The 11223-nt window shown below is 38.1% G+C and overlaps 1 pseudogene; it reads right to left on the bottom strand.

Moving 5' to 3' along the window:
• The window catches only part of LOC110296459, a 116403-nt pseudogene that overhangs the window by 27472 nt on the left and 77708 nt on the right, over positions 1-11223 (bottom strand).

Raw genomic sequence — 11223 nt, 5'->3', positions numbered from 1 at the left:
CCTTTTTCCCTTAGTGCTTTTAGTATTCTATCTTTATTTAGTGGTCTGGTCATTTCTTAACTTCCATAACACATATTTAACTTCATCACCACATCTTTTGACAGTTTAATATTAATACGAAGTTTGACATGAAGATCTTTGTACTATAGAAATTATATCTAACCATTGCATGTAGCTCATTATGACTCCATCTTTATTATGCCCAAGTAGTGGCATTCCCTGCTAACAGGTTGATTTCATGCAAACATACTGCCAGTATTCTAGATTTTGGTTACTTAATTTTAAAATGAGCAATATTGACAACTGTGTCACTGTACTGATAACTTTCTGATTTCTCCCACGCTGAATATTCTTCATTGTCAATAACATATGGAGCTTCCAATGGTTATTTGAGGGAATTTCAGATTCCGGACTACTACTGGAACTATTTTTTAGTGGAAGCTATTAGAATCAATGTCTCAGTTCTTTCCTTGCCTCCCAGATATACAATATATCAATCAGATACTAAAATTTGACTCAACAGACAGATGTACTTATTGAGAAATGTTGGAATAAATTTCTCAGAAATAATTTTGTTTTGTTGAATTAAGAATATTGATCAATTCACATTCTTCTACATGATAAATGCCAGTTGTTCCAGCACCATTTGTCGAAATGCTGTCTTTTTCCCACTGGATGGTTTTAGCTTCCTTGTCAAAGATCAAGTGACCATAGCTGTGTGGGTTCATTTCTGGGTCTTCAGTTCTATTCCATTGGTCTACCTGTCTGTCACTATACCAGTACCATGCAGTTTTTATCACAATTGCTCTGTAGTACAGCTTTAGGTCAGGCATGGTGATTCCACCAGAGATTCTTTTACCATTGAGAAGAGTTTCTGCTATCCTAGGTTTTTTTGTTATTCCAGATGAATTTGCAAATTGCCCTTTCTAATTTGTTGAAGAATTGAGTTGGAATTTTGATGGGGATTGCATTGAATCTGTAGATTGCTTTTGGCAAGATAGAGATTTTTGCTATATTGATCTTGCCAATCCATGAGCATGAGAGATCTTTCCATCTTCTGAGATCTTTGATTTCTTTCTTCTATGACTTGAAGTTCTTATCATACAGATCTTTACTTAGTTAGAGTCACACCAAGGTATTTTATATTATTTGTGACTATTGTGAAGGGTGTTGTTTTCCTAATTTCTTTCTCAGCCTCTTTAATCCTTTGTGTAGAGAAAGGCCATTGANTTGTTTGAGTTAATTTTATATCCAGCTACTGCACTGAAGCTGTTTATCAGGTTTAGGAGTCCTCTGTTGGAATTTTTAGGGTGACTTAAATATGCTATCATATCATCTGCAAATAGTGATATTTTGACTTCTTCCTTTCCAAACTGTATCCCCTTGACCTCCTTTTGTTGTCAAACTGCTCTGGACAGAACTTCAAGTACTATGGTGAATAGGTAGGGAGAAAGTAGGCAGCCTTGTGGGATTTAGTGGGATTGCTTCCAGCTTGTCTCCATTTACTTTGATGTTGGCTACTGGTTTGCTGCAGATTGCTTTTATTATGTTTAGGTATGGGCCTTGAATTCCTGATCTTTCCAAGATTTTTATCATGAAGGGGTGTTGGATTTTGTCAAATGCTTTCTCAGCATCTAATGAGATGATCATGTGGTTTTGTCTTTGAGTTTGTTTATATAGTGGATTACGTTGATGGATTTCTGTATACTAAACCATCCCTGCATCCCTGGGATGAAGCCTACTTGGTCATGATGGATGATTGTTTTGATGTGTTCTTGGATTCGGTTAGCGAGAATTTTATTGAGTATTTTGCATCGATATTCAGAAAAAAAAATTGGTCTGAAGTTCTCTCTCTTTGTTGGGTTTTTATGTGGTTTAGGTATCAGAGTAATTGTGGCTTCATAGAATGAATTGGGTAGGGTACCTTCTGTTTCTATTTTGTGGAATAGTTTGAGAAGAACTGGAATTAGGTCTTCTTTGAAGGTCTGATAGAACTCTGCACTAAACCCATCTGGTCCTGGGCCTCTTTTCATTGGGAGACTATTGATGACTGCTTCTATTTCTTTAGGGAAAATGGGACTGTTTAGTTTATTAATCTGATCCTGATTTAACTTTGGTACCTTGTATCTGTCTAGAAATTTGCCCATTTTATCCAGGTTTTCCAGTTTTGTTGAATATAGCCTTTTGTAGTAGGATCTGATGGTGTTTCCTCAGGATCTGTTGTTATGTCTCCCTTTTCATTTCTGATTCTGTTAATTATGATGCCGTCCCTGTGCCCTCTAGTGAGTCTGGCTAAGGGTTTATCTATCTTGCTGATTCTCTCAAAGTTTTCTGAAAGGACCCTGATATAGCTGTCTCTTGTGAGTCTATGCCATTGCCTGGCAAACACAGAAGTGGATGCTCACAGTCAGCTATTGGATGGAACACAGGGCCCCCAGTGGAGAAGCTAGAGAAAGTACCCAATTTGCCGAAAGAATCTGCAACCCTATAAGTGGAACAACAATATGAACTAACCAGTACCCCCACAGCTCGTGTCTCTAGCTGCATATATATCAGAAGATGACCTAGTCGGCCATCATTGGGAAGAGAGGCCTTTTGGTCTTGCAAACTTTATATGCACCAGTACAGGGGAACACCAGGGCCAAGAAGTGGGAATGGGCAGGTTGGGAAACAAGGGCGGGGGTCATAGGGGACTTTGGGGATAGCATTTGAAATGTAAATGAAGAAAATACCTAATAAAAAATTGGAAAAAAAAAAACCTTTTAGGTCAGTAATCAAAAAAGAAATAAAACCCACATAAAGTTAAAAAAAAGCCAGAATATTGAAATACGAGTCAAGAATGTACTTCTGTTTATATTGTGAAGACTTTTATAGTTACTCCTTTCTTTAGGATGGTCTTCAAACCTTTTCCCATTCCCTCGGCTGTGTAAGTTTTCTTTGCTGAAAAAGACCTCTATTTCAACGTTTAAAAGAACTTGATTTATGATATTTTTTCCTATAATCTTGACTTACCTTTGTAACATGGCCACATAAAGTTAAAAAAAGCCAGAATATGATTCTGTTCACAAGGTTTATTTATCTATACAGAATTATAGATAAATATCCTGTCTCGAGGTAATCAAACCTTGTTCTTTAAAAGTCTTTTAGACAAGCCTCAAAAGTTTCTAAAGCTCAAATTCAAATTACAACCGTGGTCATAGTCTAGCATGAAGCTCATGGTGGCAGATCCTACAATAAAATAAACCCTGAAGGATTGCTTGTAAAAGTGACTATAGGCAGGGCATTCCTCAGCATCAGCTTTAATATAGAACTAACAGAGTCCCCAAGTGAAGTCCCAGATTAGCCAGATTTGTTTCTGAGTCCATCCATCTTAGGAATAGAAGGAGTGAATCTATTTACTCTCCCCAACATCCTTTATATATTTGTTTCACCTGTCACTCAAGGTGCCCAAACTCAGGTCTGTCACCACCTGACTTTATCTCTGAGGGGTGAACTTCAGGCTGATGCCATTTAGTTCATACAGAGGATATGCCTGTGGGAAATAAATGCTTCTGGAAGCAAAACGAGAGGCCAGCTCTCATATCCAGCACCCTTTCTAATGTCTGTTTGTCTGGATGTACCGTCTTTGTGCTACAAATGTATTTTTTAAATTACGGCATAGGTGTGAGAGAAGATGAATGGCTTCCACTTTGTCAAGGGGATTTTCCTGAATACGTCTCTGTCTAGCTATTTAACTTATTTATGGCTGATAAACCATCCTTTAAATCTTAAGTTCTGCTGTAACCCTGCTCCAGCCACTGCAGGATTTGAGAACAATTGCCTAAAGGGATTATGAGTAGCAACTTTTGCTTTGAAAATTGGATTGTGGCTGAAAATTAAGCCAGGAAATGAATAATCTTCTTAGAAGGCAGGAGTTTGCAAAGAAACCAAAATCTTAGTGGGCATCCAGCCTGAGCATGTCTCTCGATCAGAAAACTGCAACTTCATCTGTTGCAACAATACTCTGAAGATGAGGAATATTAAGAGCAATATCCATCACAGTGCAAACTCTCATAAAATATTTGTCAGCACAGAAACATCATAGAACTTTTCCTTCCAATGTGACCCTTCTATCTAGATAGGAGGGACCTTGGTAGAGCGTATTCATTTCACACAATAATAAGATCCTTAAAACTCTTGTAAAGCAGAACGCCCAGGTCTGTATTTTCACAAATAAAGAAAAATAAAGCCCTAACTATCCAAATGCTCTTGAATAGTTATTTGTTGTCATATTTAATATAATTAGAAAAATTCTAACACATAGTCCCTAAGGCTATATTAAGAGTAAAACAAGCATATGACCCAAGATCTTTATTATGATGTGAGCAGGAAACAGGGCCAGAGAAGCACAACCAAAACTTCCTCTGTAAAAGTTTACGACTGGAAGGCTGAGGGATGGCCCAGTGGTTAGGACCACTGTCTGCTCTTCCAGAGGGCCCAGGTTTGCTCCCCAGCATCCAGATGGTGGCTCTCAGACTGGTAAGACAAGCACCAGGGAGTCCATTGCCCTCTTATAGCCTCTAGGGGACCCACGCACATATGCAGACATTAGCACAAAAGATATATACGTGAAAATAATGAAAGATGCAGTGTACTTCAGAGATTGACTTTAGCCCAATGCAAAGTAACTATAAATAGAACTTTTTAAAAACCTATTGAATATCTTACTCAGATAGGGTTAAAAATAACAATAGCACCAACAAATAAACTATGTGATAATAAATTATGTTAGAATTTATTATCATATAATTTATTTGTATATATACATATAAGGTAATGTGTGACATGGCTGCCATCACACTTATAAAGTCACTTCAGCTGCCGTTACCTCACAAGACATGAACAAGATGGGGGCATCATCATTCCATCATGCCAGGAGGAAGTCTCATTAGGTCTCAGTCTCACTGATAGATTCTCAGTAGTTAATAGGTACTTGGAGAGGAGTGTTCTCTTCTTCAGTGGTGTACCACTGATAAGTTACCCATGTTCCAATGAGCAATTCCATGAACTCAGGCTTATGCAAGCAGAAAACAAATAAAACTATTTTTTTGGAATATGCATACATATGGATTTGAAGTTTTCAGTTACCTTCAACATTTAGAGAGAAAATCAAAAATCACAATGCAGAATACCATACTATCATCAATTAGCATTAGCTATAAACACGTATGGAATGTTCTGCCCTACACTAAAAACAACATAGATTCTTTTAAGGGCATGTAGCCTATCTACCAACGTAGAATATATTTTACCCACAAACCTTTCCTAATAAATATAATATTAAACTGTGGAAAATCTGCCATTTGACCTACACAGAGAAAACAATCTAAGAGTACAGGGAAAGACACAACTCTGAGACACTGCAAGTTAATAATGAGCTAAAAGACACACTTCTAAATAACCTGAGTGTCAAAGAAAGAGTCGAACTCAAAATTACAAAATCAGTAGAATTAGATAAAAATGGAAATGCGACCTATTGAAAGTTAAGTAAAGCCCCTAAAGCAACAGGGGATAACATTTTCCAACTAGGTATTTTATATTAAAAGGGAAAGGCAGAAAAGAACCCCTGAGCGAACCTATGGGAAAAAGATGGAAGTGAAATCTACACGTAAACCAGGATAGAGAAGAGAAAATGGATGGATCCAAAATGAGCACTTACATTCACAACACAGCTACAGATCTCTGACATTCCAGGCCTCCGGAGAACAGGAGAAGACCTTTACTAGTGTCTGCCTTACACCTGTCAGAATGGCTAAGATCAAAACCTCAAGCAACAGCACATGTTGGCGAGGATGTGGAGCAAAAAGACTCCTCCATTGCTGGTGGGAACGCAAGCTTGTATAACCACTTTAGAAATAAATTTGGTGGTTCCTCAGAAAACTGTGACTAGTTATGCCACAAGACCCAGCTATACAACTCTTGGATATTAACCCAAAGGATGTGCCACCATGCCACAAGGACACTTGCTCAACTATGTCGATAGCAGCCTCATTCGTAATAACCAGACACTGATAACAACCTAGATGTCCATCAACTGAAGAATACATAAAGAAAGTGTGGTACATCTACACAATTGAATGCTATTCAGCTATTAAGAACAAAAACACCATGAAAGTTGCTGGCAAATGGATGGAACTAAAGAACATCATCCTCAGTGAGGTAACCCAGACCCAAACGGCATATATGGTACATATTCATTCATAAGTGGACATTAGCCATAAAGTGCAGGACATCCAAAGAAACTAGGTAGTAACCATGTCCTTCAAACAACAATCCATTCACTCAAAGAAAATGGATAATAGGGAGGGCCCAAGAAATGATGCTTGAATCTCACTCAGAAGGGGAAACAAAACAGTCATCCAAAGGAGGTGAATGGAGAGAGAACTGGATGGGAGAGGGGTGAGGAGAGGAACAGGGAGGCTGAATCAGATGTAGAGAGAGGGCTAGAAGTGAGAACTAAAGTCAGTGTGGGGGGCACCTCTGGGGCTGGAATAAGGGCAGGATATAGGGAACCTATGAGTGTGACATTAGCTGAAATTCTTACCAGCCAGGGGGTGGATATGGAGACGGGAGGGGCCACTTCCTTTAGCCATGCAGAGCTTTCAGCAAACGGAGGTGGACATCAATCCACCCACAAAACCTTCAACTTAAAGCTAATTGTAAGTGAAAGATAATTAAACTCAGTGGGTAAGAAAGAAAAACATCGAAGTATCAAGAAAAGAACTGTGTGTATGTAGTTATGTATACATGTATGTATGTATGTACGTATATATGTATGTATGTGTAAACGTATAATTCACATGCGCTCTGCAAACAAAATCTGTGTCACAGAAGTATGAATTTCAAGTTTATTAAATATTAAATGTTTTGGAAGTGTTGCTTTACTGCAATACCTAAGATGATACATACGCAGATGAAGGGTAGATTGAAAAATGTCCCTCAAACTACAGTACAAACAACAAAGCATAAAGTTAAAACAATAATAAAAAAAACAAGAAAAAAACCAAAAATTATTAATTAGGGAAACACTATATAAGTATAAAATCCACCTGATAATGGTATATCAAGTGCTGAATTATCAATTCATATGCCGAGGCTATAAAAACCTACGACCCCAAAACTATAAGTGTATTTGGAGTTAGGATCTTTAGAGAGGTAATGAACTTAGATCATTTGATTATAGTCTGATAAGACAGGGGTCCTTTAAGGACAGAGATTAGAGGACATCCACACATGGACAAAAGAACAAGTGAGAACACAGCAGAAAACAGTTCTCTGTAATCCATGGGGTGGGTCTCAAAGGAAACCAGCGCCCTGCAGATTGAACTTGGATGACTTTGCATTTAGAGTTGTAAGAATATATATTTCCTTGTCACCTGCTCTGTGAAATTCTGTTAAGGCAACTCTAGAAATGAAGAGACTCAATTTAATAAAAAGAACAAATACTTAGCATTGTATCAAATGGAGGATAAGTAAATTTTAAAGTAAAAGCGAAAATAAATTATACTATTTTATAAGCAAAATATAGAAATGACAAATAATCTTCTTAGCTTGGAATAAATTAAAATTAATAAAGTAAGGCTGGCAATTTATAAGACTAGCAATGGAGGAGTGTTCAGCTTGCTCCACATTCTTGCCAGCATGTGCTATCTTTTGAGGTTTTGATCTTACCCGTTCTGATGGGTGTAAGATGGAACCCCCTAGTGGTTTTAATTTGCATTTCCCTGATGACTAAGGACTTTGAGTATTTCTTTAAGTGCTTCTGGGTCATTCAAGATTCCTCTGTTGAAAATTCTGTATTTAGAATTTTAAATTGGGTTATCTTGGGTTGTTGATGTCTTACTTCTTGAGTTCTTTGCAAATGTTGGATATTAGCCTTCTAAACTACCCATTTCTTAAAATCAGTTTCAATGTTTTGTAATCAAGACATGATATGAGTATAAAAGCAATTCCCAGAACAGACTAATGCAGTATTGTATTTCCCATACACTTCAGAATAACTGATAACAGAACAATTAAAACAAAAATCGGAACAACAAATTTTTGACAACAGTGAAAAGAGCATTTTTTAAAAAATAATGTGAAGCATTGACTATCCGTGGAGAAAAAAAAATCAAATCCAGTCTTTAAAGTAGAGCTGGGCAGTGGTGGCACAGGCCTTTAATCCCAGCACTTGGGAGGCAGAGGCAGGCAGATCTCTGAGTTCGAGGCCAGCCTGGTCTACAGAGTGAGTTCCAGGTCAGCCAGGGCTACACAGAGAAACCCTGTCTAAAAAAAAAAAAAAGTAGGCCTCACATAATTAACTCATTAAAAATTAGCTGGAAATGTGCTATAGATCTAAGTGGAATTTTTAAATTAGGGACATTTTAAGATGTGACATAGGAGAGAAGACTTCTAGCTTTGGTTGAGGCAGATTCTCCCAACACCCTGTAGGAGTTATAGGAGCATGGTATGTGTGTCATTGGTGATTATTACCATCCCAAAACACCACACATTAGAAGCAGATGCTATTTATTCTCCTCATTGTGACAACCGCCAATGCCTTCAGACCTTGACACACATCCCGGGGAGTAAAAGAGCTCTGGTTGAAAACCCATGGCATTTGGTAAAAAGTTTCTTAAGAAAACCTAACGTGTGACCTATAAAGAGAACAATTTAATAAATGAGATTTGAACAAAACCTGGAGCTGCTGCTCCTTAGAAAACACGGTTCTGAGAACATAAAGACAAGTCACAGGCTAGGAGATGAAACCTGCAAAGTAGGACGGAAAAACTCTTTTGTATTCAGAGCCTATGAATAGTCCTCAATTATCAATTAAAACAAAAGAGAAGAATAGGAATAAGGGATTGGCCAGTTCAAGAAGATGCCTAGATGGAGAAAATGTTCATGAAAATCGATGAACAGTTCGTAGATAAGGAAAGCAATTCCAAATGTGATCTGCCAAGGTTTCTGAGTGAGGTTGCAGAGGGAAGCTGCCTCCATGGGCACAGTAAAGACGAGTTTCAGAATAAGAAAAAAAGAAAAAAAGAAAAGAGAAAAGAAAAAGGCTCTTGGCGGAGGAGGACATAGAGGAGGAGCTACAGAAACTCTCAGAGCTGGGGGGCGAGGGGGGCGGCAGAATACTTGGAGATGACAAGGACTGGGGCAGGGAGGGCGAACTGACCAAACTCCAGCTTCACAGCTTCCTGGAAGCTGAAGCAAGTTTCACCCAAAAGTGTACTCCGCAGTACTTGCATATCATTCTCTTTACAATTGCATGTTTGTGTTTCATTTCCCAGAATACCTTCATTTGCCTTTGCGTACGCAGCTTTCACTGTGGAGAAATTTGCTTTCATTTTCCTTGGTTTTGTCCCGTTTACTGTTCTTTCTCTATACTGTACTTTCAGCAGTATTATGACTTTAGCTTGATACCCTTAAGTTTTATTTGTATTCCTTTTCTTATATTCAATCACTTTTGTTCTTAAACTATCTTATTGTTAGAACTTCATTTCTCTTCATTTGTATTTGTCCTCATTTCCTGTTAATTTCTCTCCAGGCATCCTCCGCCCTCCTCTTCCCGCTGCATTGACTGGCCTCGTCTCTCCTCCATCTTTCTCAGTTACCTACCATCATCTTTACACCTTTCACTTCCTTTTTACACATTTACTCTCTATAATTAACTTCATAGCATATTCTGTGTTAATGTTACCACTTTCTCTTTTATAATCATAGGTGCATAGAGACTTTAATAATTTTAAGAGCCATTTCCATATCTTTCATGGTTTGACATTCTTGCTGTACTAACAGGCTAACTTTTTCTCTACTCTACAAGGTACTTAGGATCGAATCTTCCAGAGGAGGACTGATGAGACTTTCTACTGAAAATTACGGAGGCGATTTGATGGCCTGCCTGGTAAAGAACTCCTTGCAAATGACCTCTACTGAGAGAGGCTGAACAGGTTTTCTTCACAGGTGTGGAGCCTGGTAGGTTAACCTTGCTTCAGTGGAAGGTCACACATATAAGGCTGTGTGGAAGCATCTACTGAACATGATATGATTAGAAGATGAAGACACAAAGTTGGGTGGGAGGAGAACTCGGGGGAGGTCGGTAAGTATGACTGAACTCCATTGTACCAAATTCTAAAGCTAATGAAATATGAGAAAACAAGTAGATCCCCAGGTAAAACTGGAAGAGACACTGGAATCAAGAGATACAAATCACAGCACAGAAACTCAACAAATGGCAAAGCAACTGAGTCAAAACAAAGAATCGTAATTCTGCCTGCTGAATCCAAAGATAATGAAGTAGGTAAAATTCAGGACAAAGACAGCAAAACTTGCTGGTAGAAATGAACAGTGTCCTCTAAGGGGCACAATGGCTTCAGTCCAGCAGCTAGAGAGGAAAGCCAGCAAGATGGAAGAAAATGGGTGAGAAAAATAGACATAGGTCAGCATCAGGGAGGAACAAAATAGCACTGAAATTGAAATGTGAATAACTGAATTCCAACTCAATTCTTCACTGAGATAGAAAGGGCAATTTGCAACTTTATCTGAAAAAATAAAAATCATAGGATAGCAAAAACTATTCTTAATAATAAAAGAACCTCTGGTGGAATCACCATGCCTGACACTAAGCTGTACCACAGAGCAATTGTGATAAAACTGCATCATACTAGTACAGTGACAGACAGGTAGATCAATGGAATAGAACTGAAGACCCAGAAATGAACCCACACAGCTATGGTCACTTGATCTCTGACAAGGGAGCTAAAACCATCCAGTGGAAAAAACCAGCATTTTCAACAAATGGTGCTGGCACAACTGGCAGTTATCATGTAGAAGAATGAGAATTGACCCATCCCTATCTCCTTGTACTAAGGTCAAATCTAAGTGGATTAAGGAACTCCACATAAAACCAAAGACACTGAAATTCATAGAGGAGAAAGTAGAGAAAAGTCTCAAAGATATGGGCACAGGGGAAAAATTTCTAAACAGAACAGCAATGGCTTGTGCTGTAAATTCAAGAACTGACAAATGAGGCCTCATAAAATTACAAAGCTTCTGTAAGGCAAAAAGACACTGTCAATAAGACAAAAAGGCCACCAACAGATTGGGAAAGGATTTTTACCAATCCTAAATCTGATAGGGGACTAATATCCAATATATATAAAGAATTGAAGAAGATGGACTCCAGAAAATCAAATA

Source organism: Mus caroli, chromosome 6, assembly GCF_900094665.2.
Source record: "Mus caroli chromosome 6, CAROLI_EIJ_v1.1, whole genome shotgun sequence".
In the NCBI taxonomy this organism is placed as follows: Eukaryota; Metazoa; Chordata; class Mammalia; order Rodentia; family Muridae; genus Mus; species Mus caroli.
Note: the sequence above shows the minus strand (reverse complement) of the source record. Positions and strands in the feature narration are given on the sequence as shown.